The sequence below is a fragment of the Colias philodice genome, chromosome 7, assembly GCF_061535455.1.
Source record: "Colias philodice isolate Cphi_HAF_F1 chromosome 7, ilColPhil1 Martin Lab GWU primary, whole genome shotgun sequence".
NCBI classification, from domain to species: Eukaryota; Metazoa; Arthropoda; class Insecta; order Lepidoptera; family Pieridae; genus Colias; species Colias philodice.
In genome coordinates this window covers 9,731,364-9,751,986 of record NC_143092.1, presented here as the reverse complement: position 1 = coordinate 9,751,986, position 20,623 = coordinate 9,731,364, and the positions used below count along the sequence as shown (strand labels likewise).

The 20,623-nt window shown below is 33.2% G+C and overlaps 1 protein-coding gene and 1 long non-coding RNA gene across 3 annotated transcripts in view; both read right to left on the bottom strand.

The window, feature by feature from the left end:
- Positions 1–6,494, bottom strand: part of Klc (kinesin light chain) — a 55,681-nt gene extending 49,187 nt beyond the window's left edge. The window contains exon 1 of the mRNA XM_089697601.1: positions 6,436–6,494. The gene's annotated coding sequence lies outside the window, so the exon portion shown is untranslated. The remainder of the gene's footprint in view (positions 1–6,435) is intronic.
- A 12,360-nt stretch (positions 6,495–18,854) lies between these two features.
- On the bottom strand, positions 18,855–20,268 carry LOC149487309 (uncharacterized). Of its 2 annotated transcripts, none has more exons than XR_016315903.1 (5): positions 20,111–20,268; positions 19,584–19,818; positions 19,385–19,456; positions 19,187–19,266; positions 18,855–19,082 (listed from the first exon to the last, which is right to left on the bottom strand). It is a non-coding gene; the product is annotated as an uncharacterized LOC149487309 (long non-coding RNA). The 2 variants fall into 2 exon arrangements; XR_016315904.1 differs by lacking the exon at positions 20,111–20,268 and adding an exon at positions 19,907–20,088.
- Positions 20,269–20,623: the final 355 nt, after the last annotated feature.

The window sequence follows — 20,623 nt, the reverse complement described above, 5'->3', positions numbered from 1 at the left end:
GTCAAGCCATTGACAGAAACTTCCTACCATATCTATTAATTAATTAGTTATTGCATCTTATTAATACCTATTGAGACGTCGAGCGCGGTGGCCAAGGACAAGATATCAAAAAATCTGTTACCAAAATGTAAACATGTGTGTATCTATACGTTATCAGATATTGATTAAAGCGAAAGGCTTGCGATTTTTTCCATTTTCTGTACAAAGAGTAGACTTTTGAAGTAATAAGTTTTTGTATAAAACGAGTATCCAAAGAGGATATTGAGGATATTGCTCTAAAAAATAAAGTTAAGAAAGTTTCCGCAGGGGAAGAAGCGGAAATTTCAAGATACCCTACAGTTGTCGTTTTATTTAAGCCTCCGCTTGGCTTCTCTGTTAAACGCGTCCGGATTATACGGATATCAGACGAGACAATATTTAAAAAATATTGTTTGAAAGGAGTTTACTACAAGTTGTTCCTATAATATAATTTATACGAAAGATGTATGAAAAGATTTTTACTGTTGTTTCATACAAAAACTCCTAAACCGATTCGACTGAAATTCCGTCAGCTTATTCGCTACGCTTTGAATTCTACCGTTGGAATTTTAAAACATCCTTTCTGTCATGTTTCGATACAAAAGTAATATAATAATGTTCACAATTTGGTAAGAAATGCTAATTATTTAAAAACAATGAGTCTAATGCAATTTCTCCTAAGCTCTGTCGCTTCTATAACTCCCTTCTCAGACGTATAATCCTTCTTATACTGCTTACAAACATAAAAGAAAAGAAACTGCCTAAGACTTTGATATATAGATTCTAATAATACCCCCCCCATAGCTAGTTTCCATCACTACATTTCTCATTAGTCGAGTTATATCAATCGAAGCTTATTGCCACATCACTAGTTCATTCTTCATTCAAAAACGTTTTTTTTTAATTCTTCGTTCAAAAACAGCTTCCGCGATTAAAAAGCAACACATTCCAGCTAGCCCCGTGTGCCGGGCGTGTCGTGTCTATCGCGCAAGGATAACATACCAAAATGGCGGACGGTTGCATGCAACAAAAAACTAATTGCATTGTCGTCATTACGGACACTGGCAGTTGTGGTCTCGTCTGTTTTTTAATGATGCTCAATGAAATTTATATTTTTGGGTACACTATTTTTAGGGATAATCTTGCTATTTCATATTGATTTACTTCTGGTCTGTTTGTGAAACTTTAAACTGAACTTGTAACTTTCCAATTTGACTTCAAATTATTTGAAAGCGCTAATACGTTTACAATTAAAGAAGAGCCATTAACATTATTCAAAATATTCAGCTTTCTGAAAGACAAGTTGCAAATACTAGGTATTTATTTGCGATATCTAAACCAGTGGTATTTTTAATTATAGTTAATATGTATAATGTATAATTATCTCTAGTTCATTTCAGCTTAATCAGACACAAATAGATTTCTTTTAAGTTAAATAAATCAATAATGTCCTGCTCTTTCACTTTAAAAGATAATTAAGATTTTAGCATACTCGCTCTCATAATTGATTTAAATCCAACGACACCTGTCAACCTCTCATCAAGCCAGAGCGTGCTAAAAAATGCAGTAAAAACAACCCCACTTCCGGAACTAAAACCTGTCCATGATCATCAAATTGAAAACCCACCGGACCCGATACTCCAAATGCGAATGACCGTAGCTAGTTATAAAATAAGTTCAAAAACTGAAACAGGTACGACGAGAGATGCAATAAGACAAAAAAGCAAGTGCAATGGGTACATAAATAGCGCAGACACGTCTGTCCGCATACCGGTGTAATTTATCAATATGCAACATTCATATTTCTCTGCGTTAGATGAAACTTATAGAAACGTTTTGAACGAATGTCGATGGTAGAAAGCAAACACATAGTTCCGGTCCAAAAAGATCTTCAAAATTCACGTGAGGGTTTATTTTACGTCTAAAAAGGTTGTTGTAATTCATGGACATGAAATATGAATGGGTATGGATCTTTATCAATTTTGGACAAATAATGTTAACGAAAGTTAAAATTTTCTACATACAGCCTAAAATAATCTGCACAAGAAGTTCACACCAATAATAAATGGTGTGAAGGTCACCTGATCATCATAATGAATACGTAGCTTTTAATACAATTATTACGCAGTATCTATTCAAAATGCGTGAGAAATGAGAATTAAACAATTAGATGCAAAAATATTGCATATTGTCCAGAGTTAAAACATACTTCCTGCATGCGTGTTGTATCGTGATGCATCACAGACGTCAGAAACGTATTAACGCAATGCTGTATTGTCGCAAAACCCCTGCTGCATATTTTGTCTAGATTGAATCTCAGAGAACATGATTATCTATTTTAATAAGCTTTAAAAATATGAGAAAATTTAGGTAACATCTACTTACACGTTCATCTAATATTTTTATGTACCTTTAACAACCCTCAAATACATTACATCACGACACAACACGACACTATTGTGAATTTTGCTTATTTATATTTACTGAAGCGTTGAATCAGTCGTTTGAGACTGGCAAAAAATGTTACGCGAAGTTAAAAATAATTCGCAGCTTGCTACAATTCGATATTCATCTGTAAATGGTTTTATTTGCCAGCAGGTGCATTGTGACCTTACGTGGCAAGTTATTCGTCATGCTGTCATTGTATTTTAAGTATTGCATTCGTACTTTTATTTCTTACTATTTACAACGAGAAAAAATGGCTAATTGTATATTATCCGTTAAATGATCTCTTTCATTATTTTAAATGTAAGTACATAACTAATGAGTTATTGCGTACCTAATTAAATATTTAATTTTTTAATCGGTTTTGAAACGAAATGTGAATTTGTTTACGTATACGTATATAAAATATTTTCAAGGAACCGGTTCTGGCATTTTTAAAATGAAATCGAAAACGAGACAAACGCGACACGGCCAGGCATAACTTAATCTTACTTGATTAAGATTTATGCTAATTCTTATTGGAGAAGTTTCCTTAATGCAATGAACACTTCATCAGAGCGGCTTCGAATAATTGGCAGACGAAATCAATACTAAACTCCAGTGAACCAAATAAAAATAAGCGACAATTTCGTAACCACCAGAACGGATGTCTGTATTCACAAAACAATCCCGTCATTAGCGGAGACGACGTTGTCAGCAATCGAGTGTAACACTGAGTCATGCACGACCGTGACCTCGGGTGGACAACAGAAACGGGTTCTGACGGCGCGCCGCTTCATTGTTCGCTGTCCTGCCCCCCTAGTCAAGTGCCTTTCTGTTAGCGTAGCGTTCAATAGAATAGACTACGAATGTATGAGATTGACGTAACCTGTAGATACGTTTATCTACAGCCTACGTCAATCTCATACATTCGTAGTCTATTCTATTGAACGCTACGCTAACAGAAAGCCACTTGACTAGGGGGGCTGTTCCTTTGACAATAATATTATACTTGATCGAACCTAGGGCGACACTCTCGTATTATCCAGGCTAAAAGATGTGCGTGGGAGGCCTAGAATACGCAACGACACTCGTATGGTACCCAGGCAAAGATTGGTCTAGCAAAAATGTGCTAGTAGGTACTCTTAGTAGAATACTATCTATACTAATATTATAAAGCTGAAGAGTTTGTTTGTTTGTTTGTTTGAACGCACTAATCTCGGGAACTACTGGTCCGATTTGAAAAATTCTTTCGGTGTTAGATAGCCCATTTATCGAGGAAGGTTAAAGGCTATATTTCATCACGCTACGGGCAACAGGAGTGGAGCCACGGGGGTGAAACCGCGCGGAGCAGCTAGTATTTAATACAGATCCTATCAGCTTTTTTTGCGTGCGTTGCATTGCATGCATTCTTATAAACTTTTGCGTTTATTATACATATTACAATTGGTACGAAGTAAGATAGGATCCGAGTTGAGCTGTTAAGCGTGGCTTTACCCAAATAGTCTAAGAAGATTCCCATTGGAATGAGATATTTAACTGGGCTAAAAAGAAGCCAATATCTTACCATAAGATCACACCATAGTATGTGAGCGAAAGATGATATAGGTAATAATCTTAAAATATGTCAGATTGGAGCAGTTAGGTTGTATGTTAGTATGGCCGTAGATCATTTTTGCTTCAAATATGATATAGGCTACTTCCTATCGAGCAATCAATAAAAAAATATATTGCGTTAATATTAAAATCAAATCTTGATGGGAACAGGAAGAGACAGATACTATGTATATTAATATGATACAAGATATCATAGTATTAGGGCAGTATCGTATTTCGTACTGTTTTTTTCCTGTCTATAGTTTACAAAAATCTTTTATAATATACTACAAAATGAGGACAAAAGGAAATGGAATATCATCCTCATAAAAACAAATTTTAGAACAGAAGACAACTATGCACCAGACATTGGCACTAGAAAATGTATGAATGAATAAACTATATTTAATTTAAAAAAAAATATTCCTAACTAGCTTTCCGCCCACGGCTTCGCCTGCTTTGTCTAAAACATAATAATTATATACTAAATCCCTCCTCTTGAATCTCTATCTATTAAAAAAACCGCATCAAATCCGTTGCATAATTTAAAGATTTAAGCATACATAGAACATAGGGACACACATCAGAGAAAGCGACTTTGTTTTATACTATGTAGTTCCTAATTTTCTGTCAAAAGCCGTCTGTCGGTCACAATCTAAACTAACACTATAAAATATATAATAGTAGTTACAGAAGCCATACAAACTATACTATGTAATATACTATATTACATCACATTATGATATCATATACTTCTGACACAATCATTAGCAATGAGCTATCTTTGTAACAGATTTAAAACATTTTTTTTTAAAGTTATGTGATTGTTACAAAACTTGTAAATATAAAGCAAGCATTGTCTGGACTTTTATCAATGTTGTGAACCAATATCTTGTAAGACGTTTACTAAATGCATTGATAAATGAAACAATGTTGTCTGTATGCGTACATTACTACTGAAGAGCATTTTCTACTAAATATATAGACCTAGGCCGTATTCAGAAAGAAAGCTGAAACTTATAAGTGCTTACTGGCGCTTGTCAACGCTGGTTCGTTCTACACAAAGGAAGCAGTTTGAAGCCAAGACAAATTTTATAAGGCAGCGCCAAGCGCTGACCAGCGCGTATTGAAGCTTGTCGGCGCCATTCAGCGCTTATCGGCACGTGTTCATATATTTTCCTGTGTGGGTTAGCAGTGCTGATAAGCGCCAGTAATCACTTATAAGTTTCCAGCTTTCTTTCTGAATACGGCCCTAAGTAGAATGCCTTTGTGTGTGTAGTTTTATTGAATAAGTTCAGTCCTATTGAAGATTTGTATGCATTATCATATGGCAAACACAATTTAATATTAAGGTTGATTACTTTGCATTACTGAAACAATAAGTTGCACGATAATGAGGGTATTTAATTTGTGGTGGTGATTAGACTGGACTTTATCATATTGGAAAAGCAGTAATAATTCTTATTATTGTTTTGTTGATAAATACATGAATGATATATTTTCTAATGTGTGTATGCCTTCCGTAAAATTAAGATACAGTCTTTTTTAATCTCAAAACACATTTTTATTAGGCTGTTGTCAATAAAATAAGGTTTTGGAACTCATAATTTAGTTAATAAAAACATAGTGCTATTAAATATCAAGTACCAATATAACTTTATCCATCCCTATAATGAATAGAATAACTACTAGAGCATATGCTACAGACAGACGTATCAACATCACTTGACTATTTTTTTTGCATGCAGAATTAATGTTTAAGTTTTATGAAAAGTACAGCATTAAGTATACATTAGTAAGATATCCTACTGTTATCAATTCAGTGCCTAGCAATAATAATGATATTAAATGCATAAACCTGCATATCCTCATACATAAAATCAACGTAATCGTGAACATGCAAGCTGATAAAATTCAAATTATATCTTTAGATTACAGCGTATAGATATCCTTGATCTATTATTCATTCAGAATTCGGTCAAAAGTTCTATATTATTCGAAATAAAGGTCAATGACTGAAAAACTATAAGTTTAGACCTTTCGTTTGAGGTCTACATTAGAAGGACAGTCGATTAGTCATCGTAAATTTAGCCTAAACAAGTCGGCAAATTCGCGTCGATAATCTCAGTTCTCATGTACACAACTTGCAGGAACGTTTTTCCTAATATTTGCGAAAATTTCAATGCTACTTTCTGAAGAACTGTATCAAAGATAAAGAAAAAACGTCTCAGATGACTGGTGCAGTCAGTAAAATGGCGTTATAAATTGACGGTTATAAGTACTTTTAACACTGGTAAAACATCACTTTGCGATATAAAATGTACTTAGACGAATAATTGATATCACAATTTATCAAATTAGGGCCTAATATAGAAATAAAACTAAATTTAAACTTACCTTTCTATAAAATTTGACAGTACACAGCACTATGGAATCACTGTTACATCAGTACTGATAACATTAAGAAAAAATAACAACGACATACCATCCACAGAATAAAAATATTTGTTTCATTATGTTGCCTCCCTGCTTTTCAGATTTATTATCTATAAAATCAAACGATGATTCGTGGGTAATTCCAAAGTAAATTATGTATATGTAAATTAGTTTTAAGTTTCAAATCTAATGGCCTGCGCAAACGAGGGATTTAAGTCCGCAGACTTTTTTGTCCGCTAAAATATTATACTTACAACTGTATCGAGTTAGAGCGTTTTCACATTATCCAATCCAATATCGGATATCGGAAGCCGATAGCCGATATCCGATATCGGAGGGAAGTAAAATGTATGAAATATGTGCCTGTCTTTCACATTGTCCGGTCCGATATCGGATATCGGAGCCGACACCGATATACCCAGTGGCTATCGGACGATAACGTTCAGTGTTGCCAACTCAATTTTCGAAAAGGCAGTATACCAACAGCAAAAAAGCACTAGTTTGTGTATTTTCAGTCTTATAGGGCGCTTAATATTTAAAAAAAAATCTTTGCTTTTACCCTAAAACCCTTTCTATTAAAAGAAACTTTTTTTTATTAAGAATACACACATTTAAGTATTTATAGGCATTTAAAATACGATCTAAACGGCAGGTATTTTTATTTGCCGTATTAAAATATACGGTAATTGGCTGAACTGAAGTAAACAAAAATATATTGCGTTCTTAAATTCAAATATCTATCTTCGAAAACATTAGTGTCTATCATCTTTATTTTATCTCATTCTGCCTCGCTCTTCCTCCTACTCGAATGTTGGTTGTGCTGTTTATTGTATTGTTGTCATTGAGTGCTTTGTTTTTAACCGACTTCAAAAAAAGGAGGAGATTTCACACCGATTTTATTTTTATTTTGAATTTACAACAAAGAATACAAAGTTTGAAAACTCTTAATTCTAAAATAATTGCTTATGACAATAAAATAATTTATGTATCTTTACTTACAGGAAATTACAACAATCATATTACAAATATGTATATTTGAACGAGTGACAATATTATTTTAGGATATTACAGTGTAATAAGAAAAAGAAAAGAAAATGTGAACAAAGATTGTATCACTTAATAAATTTATCATAGGTACTAGCTAAAAAACCCGGCTTCGCCCGGGAGTTGATGTGAGATGACGTGGTAGAGTCGAAATAAAAAAATAAACTATGACGTAAAAAGTAAAAAAAAAATTTATTGAAAACGTTTTCTCATTATTTACAATACTTGTTTATAAACAACATTTTTCATTTTATTGTCCGGAGTATATATACATAAATTTTTCGGATTTCCTACTCTTGAAGCAAGCTACATATAGCTGACCGTGAGAGAAGCAGGATTCTTTGAGGTTAATGCCACAATATTTTAAAGTTTGTCCTTGCGCTTTGTTAATTGTAAAACTAAAGGTTAATTTTATTGGAAACTACAGTCTTTTAAATTGAAATGGCAATTCCGAAGAGATCAGTGGTATTCTAGGTATAAATACTGTCTGTCCTTTGGTCTTTCCAGAAATAAGTTCAGCTTCAATGATATTATTCGATAGCTGTTTTACGATCATTCTAGTTCCATTACATAATTTTGGGGAGTTGAGATTTCTGAGTAGTATGATTGGAGTTCCAATTTTCAGACGAAGGCAGTGTAATGGCATTCCTGGTACTTGTAAAGAGTTTAGAAATTCAGTGAGGAAGTTGACACTTTCTTCAATAGATACCATCGTGTCGATCGATTTATATATTTTCTCTTCATCAGGTATTTTCTTCAGAATATTAAAATTGATATCGTCAACAATATTATTTTTAGTGGCCAAAATTGCTCTTTGAAATAACCACTCTGCATTAGTATAGTTCTGAATAATATTTGGATAAATTTTGTCGATTAGTTCGTCTTCAGTAGTGGCTATATTACAGAAATCACTGTTAAGTTCAATGAGGCCGGTCGTTTGGTCAGTAGGATATGTACCTTCGCCGATTTGTAAAAGTATTTTAGCAAATTGTGCTGTTGTTTCATCTCTTGATAATTCAACTCTCATGTTTTTTGTTAATTGCAGTATTTGGACTTGTAGCCAGAGATGTGATTTTTTCAAGCATGCATTGATATCGTCTTCTCATGTTGTCTTGGGAATAACTGGAAGTGTTTGTCGAAAATCTCCTGAGAGTATGAGTAGAGCTCCTCCCATTATTTCAGAGTTTTTTCGCAATTCTTGTAATGTTCTGTCCATGGCTTCTATAAATTTTTTATGGGCCATGGTGCATTCATCCCAGATGAAAATTTTAGCTTGTTTTAGAATTTACCACGTCCAGATTTTCCTGAAATTTTACATACCGGGAATTGTTGTTCGGCTATATTCAATGGTAGTTGTAAGGCAGAATGGGCAGATCGTCCTCCTTCCATAAGTGTGGCTGCAATGCCAGATGATGCTAGTGCCAGTGCGATGAGTTTTTTAGCACGTATTTCCGCCAGTATTAGATTTATGAGAAACGTTTTACCGGTGCCTCCTGGTGCGTCCAAGTAAATAATTCCACCAATATCGTTATTTATCCGGCTCATTATAACGTCGTAAACTTTTTTTTTATTGTCATTGAGAGTTGTGAGCATTGTATTCAAGTAGTTGATTGATGTTGTAACTTTTTTCCTTCATAATTTCGTAGTTTAGCACACTAAAAGCATTTCTTTGTGGTGCTGGCATTCCAAGTTCTACTTAGGCTTGATTATTTATTGCTAAACATTTATCTTGTAAGCGAATGAGTGTTTCATTGAAGATCTCGTCATTGAATTCTATAGTCAGTTCAGGATTAGCTTGTCGGACTTGGTACAATATATCATCACTCATACTCCTTTTGAAAGAGTCCCATAGCTGTTTTGGGTTTGATGGGTTACATGTTGTTAATATTATAGGGAAATTTCACGAAAAAAACCCACAAATAACTTATTTCTATTTCGTTTCAAAATCGAGAGTTAATTAAACACACTATTAAAAATACTCACACGTGATACTTCTAAATAAAGGCTCACAGATAACTTCTCTTATTTTCGTTTTGAAATCGCTCGTTTCGCTGTTCAAATTAAACTAACTCTGGTGAGCGACACCGGGCTCTTATATATTCAGAGAGCTAGGCTCTAGAATATTCGAGAAAATTTGAAAATATTTTCTCTCTCACACCTTCTAGAGTATTCTGGTCACTATCGTCCGCCATAATAAAAGGTTCTATAGCGTAGTAAGTTCATTTGTACTAAAAGCGCGAAATTTTTAAACCTAAATTTTTTAAGGTTTTGAGAACTAATTTGGATAACTAAAATTATGTCGCTTTAACTCCAAAATATAAGTTAGCTAATGACGTACAAATACACAAAATTTAATAACTTTATTATAGCAACAAATTAAATTTAAGACTTTATTGAAATTTGCTCGCAACGCTTTTGGAAATGCAACCCAAACAATCGTTGTCCTGAATGAAGTTCAAATATTCGATAACAGATGGCGCCACTATGTAGGGTTGGAAAGTTCCTTATATCATGTCTGGTTCACTACATACAAAAGACGATTAATGCCATCCGTCTACCAATAGATGCCGCTAAGTGTATCATTTTAACCAGCAAAAAATAAAATTAGATTTAATTGCAATTTCATTGCTTTTTATAATTTTTTACATACTTTTGTAAATGGAACCTACCTATTTAATTTAATTTTCACTCGATTTTAACTAATTTTACAGAAAAGTTTATATTCAAAACAACGCCATCTCATGAAACTTCTATAAACAAGTTATTCTCCTCCGATTTGGCGATGCTAAACGAATACTAGATGGCACTAAGACGTTTTTACGTTACTTTTCACGTTTTTAACACAGACTAATAATAATATCACAGACCACAGACTAATAATAATATACTACGTTTTTAATACATAACCTCATTGCCTTTGCAGTACCTATAAAAAATATTGTAAATGGGTTAAAGCCGTTATAAATTATTACTAACTGCGTTCCTGTAGCGGCTTATATTAGGTAGGTACCTAGTGTATTGATCGTTTTCATACGAAAAATGAATTGTCGGAAAACTTGCGAGATTGTGTGAATATTTGATTGCAAGATCTCATTACAAAATAATATACATAATACAACCTATACTTAAACCGTAGTAAGTATATTATTTCTAGTCACATTTAATTATAAGTATATAAATTATAAATAAATATTAAAGGACAATATTACACAAATCGACCTAGTCCCACAGTAATCTCAATTAAGGCTTATGTTGTGGGTACTAGACGACGATAAATATAATTTAATATTTTATAAATACATATATAGATAACACCCAGACCCAAAAAAAAAATAATCAAGTTCATCACACAAATATTTGCCCTGACCGGGGATCGAACCCGGGACCGTCAGCACAGTAGGCAGTTACTTTACCCCTGCGCTAACCGCGTCGTTAAGAATATCAAGAAATCATCATAATGATAATAAATCGAAACTAAAGTTAAATACCTACCTACGTCATCTTGTTTTATTTTCTAAATAATCCTATCAGATTACCTTTATATGAAGTATGAACCAAAAAGTTTTGAGATTTAAACCGTAGAAAAGGTTTTGAATGATCCTTTGCGTTTTTTTTCTTTATGCGCCTAAAATTAAATATTTCGACATCGATTCCCATAAGAATGAAGTATTTTCCCGTTATAAAAAGTAGCCTATGTTCATCAGGTAGGTATAATTTTTGCTTCGAATGGTGAAATAATTTTTCAAATCAATCCAGTAGTTTCGGATCCTATTCAATACAAACAAACAAACAATCAAATCATTTCTGTTTTGTAGATAAATACGAAAGTTACTCCGTCATAGTAGGACAAAATAGAAAATAGTGGGACCACGAGAAAATAGGTATTCCCGCACGCGTCTGAACCGATTTTGACGGAAATTTCGATATACATACACGGTACATACCTACGTTGAAAAAGGACATCTCAATTTTGTTGCATAAATAGGATTCAAGGTGTAGGAACAGGGATTAAATAAGGCACACGGTTGAAGCCGTAGAATGAAAGTTGGTAATTTATAAGATTAATTTATTGTAAAATAAACTACTTCATTTTACTTAAACATATTCTATTTATCATTCATTGACTTATCATAAACTTTTGAGTCTAGTTAGGTACTAGTACTTACCTATTATGTGAAAATTTTGAAAAAAATGTTTTCTTTAGGAAATTATTAGCATTAATTACCTTGTCTTGTCATTAATTTATTTACCTACTTGGTAATAATCGGTCGAACACTTGTTTAAAGTTTATTTTCCTTGTCTTTTCCAGGTAATCTAAATTATTTAATTTTTGCAGTAGGTAATTAATTCATTTCGGCTTGAACAGACAAGGCCATTAGGTGAAGCGAGATTGCCAAATATGGGTGATCTGTAGATTGCCGTCCTGCTGTCGAGCGTTCGCGGTACGGACGCCGCGCTGTTGCCGCACCGTGCATTTTGTATGAAAACAAACGACCGGCCGTGCGCCGTACGACAAACGCACAGCTTCGGCACTGTAGCGACTAGCGGTCCGATACGAAACGCATAAATTGAAAGAGCCATAAGTGTTGGAACAACATTCCACCACCATTTAACCAGTTTGACAAATATTAATAATTTTCGTTTCCAATACCGGAGACATATTTTAAAATCCTGTTCTAACCCTGCATTTGTATCGAATTACAGTTTACACATAAACTTTAATTAAATATTTATTTTATTTACTGGTTATAATATAACATAACATTATATAGACCGTTATTTTCTGCCTATTTATCATTATAATTATAAACATTGTAAGTATATGTTAACGGAAATGTATGTAATCCGTCATTGTATAAAATTCCCAGGAAATGTATGTAGGTAATTCCTAAAATCACATGGAAATGTGTGAAATAAATTATTTTATAGTACACATTTCCTAGGAAATCCATACATTTCCTAACAGTCGGAAATGTAAAACATCTAAGATATTGGAAGGTACGCGGGACGAGGGGTATGTATGTCGCAATCGGATTGTATAATCCGCCGAATTACAAACGGCCGGCATTTTGTAATATGCCGAAAATTCGTAATCAGAATTTTTTGGTTTGGATAAGGGGGTGGGTTAGGTTAGGTTCGTGTTTTTTAGAACTATACAGAACTGGGAACTTTAAAAAATTCATTTTGTTACTTTTATTAGTAGGTACGATCCTTATAAGTATTTTAGTGTATTCAACCAACTTAAAAAAGTGGGACTATTTTACAACAATTTGAATATGAATTGTATTATTGTATACAATATCGAAGCTTTTTAAGAAATGTATAAAATACTTTTTTAAGAATTATTATCATACATAATATTATGTTACCGGCAATATATTAAACCCGGCATTGTATGCAATTCTTAGTAAATGTAGGTATGTTATTCCGAGAAACAGTCGGAATTATGTATATCATGTTTTAACTGATGTATTTATTTATTAGTATTTATCATATTAATAGAAATATATCTTTCACATAATATACTCATGTTAAATTATCATTATATACAATTCTAGACTGAAACTCCAATAGTCACTTGGGGATGGGGTCACTGAAAATCAGTGGTGGTGAGGTATTAATCACCTTGCCATCATATACTGAGTTGGCTCCATTTGTCAGGTCACTCACTGCCACATTACAGTTCTTAGGAATAAGATTATTTTTATTTAATTATTTTTCTTTTTATTTCTTTTTGTTTTTCCTTCGTTTATAAATGTATCTCGTGTTGTGATCTTGACAATAAATATGTTTTATTTATTTATTTATTTAATGTCCCTTACTGCATGCTTTTCATGCAGTTGTCCGCACAATATGTATTGTGGTCTTTGTCCATACACACTTTCTCCAAAGCCCTGCTTTGGTCTTGTTTGATGTATAAGCTCCTGTATATTAGTAAAAGTTAATCAAATATTTAATTCTTATTTCTTGAAATTTGGTATAGTATTCTTTGTGTGATACAAATCAAAACCAACAGTCAGGTTAGGTAGACTACAATTTACAAAACTGGCAGGGTTGCCATGCAATGGTTGGTGGTTAATGAAACACTTGACTCGACTGTAAGCTTGTATTGAACTGCTTAAACTGTAGAACAACAGGACTATATATTCTAGACGCACACATACAATAGATTACACACTACACTGTAAACTGTAGAATTAATATTAAAGACATAGTTCATTATATATTTTGTAGTCTTTGATTATTTATACAACAGACTAGAAATAAATACTATGTATGCGATTATACCTATTCTCGCCATCCATTTTCGTGTTCCTAAAAATTAAGTACATCTTAGTCAAAGGGCAACTTATTGTGCCCTTGCCCGTAATGCACTCATAATAATTTTAAGTTGAATGTTTGTCATTCTTTATGTACCAAACACAGTCACGGCCACGGCGCTCATTCCATTTTACTGGTATTAAAACAGATGAAATCCTTCATGATCCCATATCCTTCTTAGTAGCAAATGTAGAAATCCATAATCCATAAATCCATTATTGTGTCTACAATGTTTTTGTGGAGAATCGTATTTACATTTGGGATGGATTAATTCTTCTCCTCTCTTGAACAAATTTGTTATTGCGAACGTAAGCAATAAGTCTGTAATAAAACAATCTTATATTGGGTTACATAAACCAATCATTAAAAATCATGTTTGTAAAAATTTATGTTCAGAGAAAATATCAGTTTACCATATAAAACTTATTTTCTGCCTGTAGATTCTACATAACCTCACAGTCCATCAATCATATTTAGCACTTATTTTTAAAATATTAGTCAACAATGAAAAACGAAAACAAACAAAGCTTCTCGTTTTGGTTTTGACAGAATCTCGTAAATAAACTATATAAAAGTACTCTGTGAAATAAACTGAACTAAATACCAGTCATAATAAATAATGTAGGTACTCTGTGAGTCAGCTTTGTCTAATTGAAAATCCGAGTAGGTACAAAATCAGTGTTGCCAACTTTTTTTTTCGAACCCACATATTGGAGCCTCGTGGCCCACCAGAAATCCACTAAAGTAATCGGTCTTTAAAACCACCAGAAAAAACACTAAAAAATATCCAGAGACATGTAAATATTGAATGCCCGTTGGCGAATTTTTTGCGAGTTATTTGTAAATAACATCTATTTTGAACTAAGTAATTTTTATTTTTGTTACAATATATGTATTTAAAGATCATCTTCAGAAGAATCTTCTTCTAGAGTTTCAGTATGTGAAGAATAAATTTCTATGAAAGAAATTTTTGTGTGGTTTCGGCATATTTAATGTAAAACCCTTTTAAGGTAAAACCATATTACTTCACAAAATTAATTAAAATACGACAAGCTAGAGGCTACCGCGCGGCCGCGGCATTACCAATACCGACTGATTGTTTATACAGATTGTTTTTGTACACAAATATAGAATGTACAATGTACATATAACCTTTTGAATCGAATCATACTTTAGATCAATAGTTATAAAGTCTATAATCAAAAATATTCAAGCAATAGACAAACAACTTTCGGGGAATTCCCGTATGTTCGTTCTGTTACCAACATGACACAAAATCATACCCTTGTTTCACATAGTTCAAGTCGTTCTTTTTGAGTATTTATGTAAATCTTTCTAGTGGTTGAAACTCGTACCTTACCACTAATTGAACTCATCTAAACCACTAGGAAAATCCACCAGCCACTAAAACCAATATTTGTCCGCTAAATGGGGGAGCTAAACCACCAGATGTAGTGGAAATTCCACTGAGTTGGCAACACTGTACAAAATATTATGTTGACCTCAATGTTGACAGTTGACAGTTGTCAAGTGTGACGCCAAAGACTTGAAAATAAAAGGTACGTGTACATATATTTACATTAGTGCCATCTAGTGGCTCTGGAAGGAAAAGAACATCAAGTCTGTGTTTAACGTGCCATCTAGTGTGTTAAAAGCAAAATACCAAGAGATATAATCGAACATGTAGTACGTTTATTCCCCACTGGCGCTTTAATTGCGTAAATTCATAGTGCATATTTTTTTGTATGGAGTGAACCGTCTGTTGTATACGTAGTATATTATTATTAGTCTGTGCTTATATCTTTAGAAACACGCCCTTAGATTAAAACGGGAACTTTCTAGCTTCTGTAGCGGTAGCGTATGTAGTAAAGGCGCGAAATTTAAAAACCTAAATTTTTTAATACTTTGAGAATTAATTTGGATAACTAAAATTATGTCGCTTTAACTCCAAAATATACGGTCGGTCTATTGGAGTGTAATATAGTCTCCGAAGTTCAAATATTCGATAACAGATGGCGCCACTGCACTTAATTTCCAAGTTGAAGGGTCGGAAAGTCCCTTATATCTTTAAAAACATGCCCTTTAGATTAAAACGGGAACTTTCTTGTTCGAGGGGGGATAAAGGGCTATCACACCACATAAGTCCCTTTATCGTGTCGGGACTCCTTTTTAAGTTTTATCGGCACGCACATTTTATCGACTTAGTTTTATTATATATATAGATTACTGACTACCAGTGCAAACTTAGCACCCCATCAATGGAATTTTGGGTCGAAAATGACCTTGATCGTTAGGTCCCCGTTAGGTCCTTTAAGGTCCCACAATTTTTTCGTTAGGTCCCCTTTAGTTTTTTTTTAAATAATTTTTTAAATTTTAGGTATAAAAAAAAATGCACTTTAGCACCCCATCCATAGAATTTTGGGTCAAAAATGACCTCAATCGATAGGTCTCCGTTAGGTCCTATAAGGTCCCACAATTTTTTCGTTAAGCGTCTTATTTACGGTCCATCTTGACGTACGTCCCGCCAAGGTCATACACGATGCACGACGCAAAACGACAGTGAATAGCGTTGACGTACGTCAATAATTATTATTATTATCTTGCTGGATGTGCACGACCAACTTTTCATCCAGCAAGCACCCCCACCACCGCGAACGTCGTGCAGATGGACAGTGAATAGCGCGGACGTACAGCAGATTAGTGTTGCCAACAGAAATTAATGTAAATACTTGGAAACGTGGCCTATTGATATGATTTTTTTTGTACACAGGAAATCCCAATTATCATTACTTTTGGATCAACCTTGTACACATGGACAGTTTATATTCAGAAGTTATTATTTTAAAAGAACTCCAAGGCGAATTGTTGAATAACACAGATTTTATGCAAAAGTCCACTGCAGAAAAATGGCAATTTATTAAAAAAAAATATCTTGACGAATTTGTTTGTTTAAAAAAAATGATTATAGCTATATACTCTCTGTTCCCGCCACTTTAGCATTTACTGAAAGAGTCTTTTCGGTCATGAATGTGAAGTGGCGGGAAGAGAGAAACCGAGCTTCATTAAAAATTAATTAAAAATGAGCTCTTGAAATATATAAATTTAGATTTGAAATGTTTGGATTCATATAATTCATTTAAAAATAATGAAAAATTCTTAGTTACTGCAAAAAGTACAAAAAAATACATTTTTAAAAATATTTATTTACTCTTTATTTACCTCCTTTAAAATCAGATATACTCTATTTCTTCAAATAAAAGTTGGCAACCCTAGCCATGCTTGATGCGCGCACGATCGTCAGTAGGATACATCCAGCACCGCGGCCTTGAGCCGACGTACGTCGGGGATTGACCGTGAATAAGACGCTTTAGGTCCCCTTTAGTTTTTTTTTAAATAATTTTTTTTTAATTTTAGGTATAAAAAAGTTACACTTTAGCACCCCATCCATAGCAAAATTGGCAAATTTTATCAAAATCGTATTCTTTACCGTTAGGTCCGTATGGGCTCATCATTGAAATTGTTGAATTATTTATTTTATTAAAATTATAAAATAATAAAAACCTGCGCATGCGCCTTAGAGCATTAAGGCATGCGCACATCATACATAAACAGCGCGAAATTTAAAATGGTATCGTTTCATTTATTAAATAAATCTATTGTTCTGAGAGTGCTTATTTATTAAAAACCTACTTTTCAACCTAGAATTAAAATAACCTGGTATTAGTGTCAATCTATGGTGTCAATATATTTTTTGTAGCGGCCACAGGGCCACACTACGGTCGAGGTATAGATTCGGAAAGAATAACATGCAACAAATCATTAATTTGATTCGGGATGACCTTCGCGTGGACACTCGAGGGGGCGGTATTCCAGTGGAACTGCAAGTGATGGCAGTTATTTGATATTGGGGCCGGCATGAGGTAGATGTGACTTGTGCTCTAGTTTTGGATATATACAATAAAAAAGCCTGTATAACGATCTATTACATTACAGATCCAAGAAGATTGTGCTGACATTCACAGAATGAGTCAACAGACACTTTCCCGTTTGTCCCGAAATGTTGCTATTGCGTTAGCTTCTAAAAGTTCGCGTTATATTAATATGCCGTCGAACTCAACCGAGGAAGCCAAAGCAATTAGGAAATTTGAGGCCATAATATGCGGGATGAAGCGTATCATTGGTGCAATAGATTGCACTCATATTAAGATACGCAAAGTGAGTGGAGAGGCTGGACAGTACTATGTTAATAGGAAGGGACATTACTCCATTAACACTCAAGTATGAACATTGTACAATAACATTTTAGTTTGATCATAGTGTATTTAAAGTAATAAATTTTCATTGTTATGTGTGCTATTATGTGTTTCTAATTTATAATAATATTGATGACAATAATTACAGGTAGTATGTGACTCTGACCTTAAAATCTGCGATATTGTGTGTCACTGGAGAGGAAGTACACATGATTCCCGCATATATAGAGAAAGCTCAATAAAGCGGAGGTTTGAGGAGAATGAATTTCATGGGAAGCTGATTGGAGATAGCGGGTATCCTTGTACTTCGCATCTTCTAACACCAATATTAAGACCAAGGACACAGGCAGAAGAAAGGTACAACCTGAGTCACATACGAACGAGGAATACTGTAGAGCGTTGCTTTGGGGTGTGGAAGCAAAGATTCCGCATACTCAACGAAACAATGCGAGGGTCTCTGCAAGTGATCAAGACCACTATTGTTGCTTGTGCAGTTTTGCACAATTTAGCAATACTCTTTAATGAGTCTATTTTAAATCAAGGTATTTGTGCAAACTAATATGTAAACAAAGTATATTTAATAATGCCAATACATAAAAAATAAGCATATTTTAATTCTTTATTTTGTATTTTTCTAGATCCTTCAGGCCTTGAAAATCAATTATTAATCGATCCAACTATCCCTGATAATATAGAAGATGAAGACGAAAATATAAACAGGGCCATTTATATTGAAACTTATTTTAATCAATAAAAACCATATTTTATTATTTTTCAAAATTTATTTTTTTTAAATATTCCTCCTCTAATGCAAGTATTTGGAGCTTCTTCTCGTGAAGCTCCCTCTCTTGTTCTATTCTTAATAGGTGAAGCTCCCTCTCTTGCTCTATTCTTAATAGATGCAACTCTTGTTGTTGCTTCATTAATTCCTCCCTGCTTTTTTTTGCAAGGAGGAATAATTGATGCTCGTAATTGGAATTTGATTTCCCACTGTAAAAATAACATAAACATTAAACATTATTTCACATAAATCACAGCTGAACAATAAGCACAGGAAATTTCATGAAATTCTATTTTCAACATTACATACTTACGTTTTTTTTGGTTTAGCTTTGAAAATATGATGTGTAGGATTTATACGTGGCAATTCAGTGGAGAAATTTGGCAATTCAGGCTAAAAATAAAAAAATAATAATTATTTTAAAATAATATAAATTTTATTTATAATACTGATATTTTTGTATAACATAACTGATAAAAATATTATACAAATTATTATATAATATGATTACCTATGCATGTGCAGTGCTTTCATCATTTTCATTCAATTTCAATGTATCATCAGCAGACTCCTTAGTAACTTCCTATAAATATATAAAATATAATTACTCAATCTCACAATAAAAAACTATATATGCATAGCGCTATTATCCCTTAATGGATATTCCAAATTAAGGAATAATAGCAGTAGAAAATGTAAAAAATATAAACCTGTTGGCCATGTGTTGCATCGCTATCGAAAGGATTGTTATCAACCACAAACTCATTAGGAAGAGCTGCTATAAGCTCTTGATCTTCAGGCGGAGGACTTGGTGGCGGAGGTCCCCCGCCTGTCATGTTTCTTGCCGTTCTAAATTTGTGTTCCGAAGCCTTAGCTTTCTTCAAATTCCTCCACTGATTTTGTATTTGGCTTAAGTCCCTTTTATGGAGTGAAATGATATTATAACTGAAATATAAATACAATAATAATGTTATTACACTGTAACAATTTATTAAATACAAAAAACTGTTAGAATAAGTAAAACTAAAATAACCAAGACAAAACATCTTCCCATGCAAGTTTTTTTGCTGTATTTGTATTAGTCGACGTATCCTTATTCTCTAATATAATATGTGCTCGCTCGAGCACTAATTATTTTCGAAGCACTTTCTAAAGAGCAATATATATTTATTAATAAGCATTAAAACATGTAAGGAAATAAGTACATTCTATTAGATTTCTTGTGTACATTACGTACCTTATCCTCCTCACTCCAATTCGTCGAACGAGAACGTTTATTGATCATTGAACTCATTTTAAATTAAAACTGAATTTGAATTTATCAAAAATCTCAAATCTGTACAAATGTTTGAAATTTGAAAGTTATCAATATCCTGTCAGTTAAACGTCATACAAAATAAAGTCTACCATTCATATTTGTCAAAAAGTACATTTTTAGTCAAGTTTTACGTGAATAGCGGGTTTTTATTTCGATAATGTTACTAGAAAAAAATACATATATTGACGTAACTTAGATGAGAGACTGCTGAGATAGGTTTATAAGTACCTAAGATTATTTTAATCATTGTTTAAGGAGTTGAGAGTTATTTAACTGAGAGGTGTTTATGCAACAGATCAGTCAGTTTTTATAAGTAAGGCTGGTAATTTTTTACGACATCACATTAGAAACCTCAAAAATAGCAGTACTTCTCCACTATTTAATGGATGTTATTATACATATAAACCTTCCTCTTGAATCACTATCTATTAA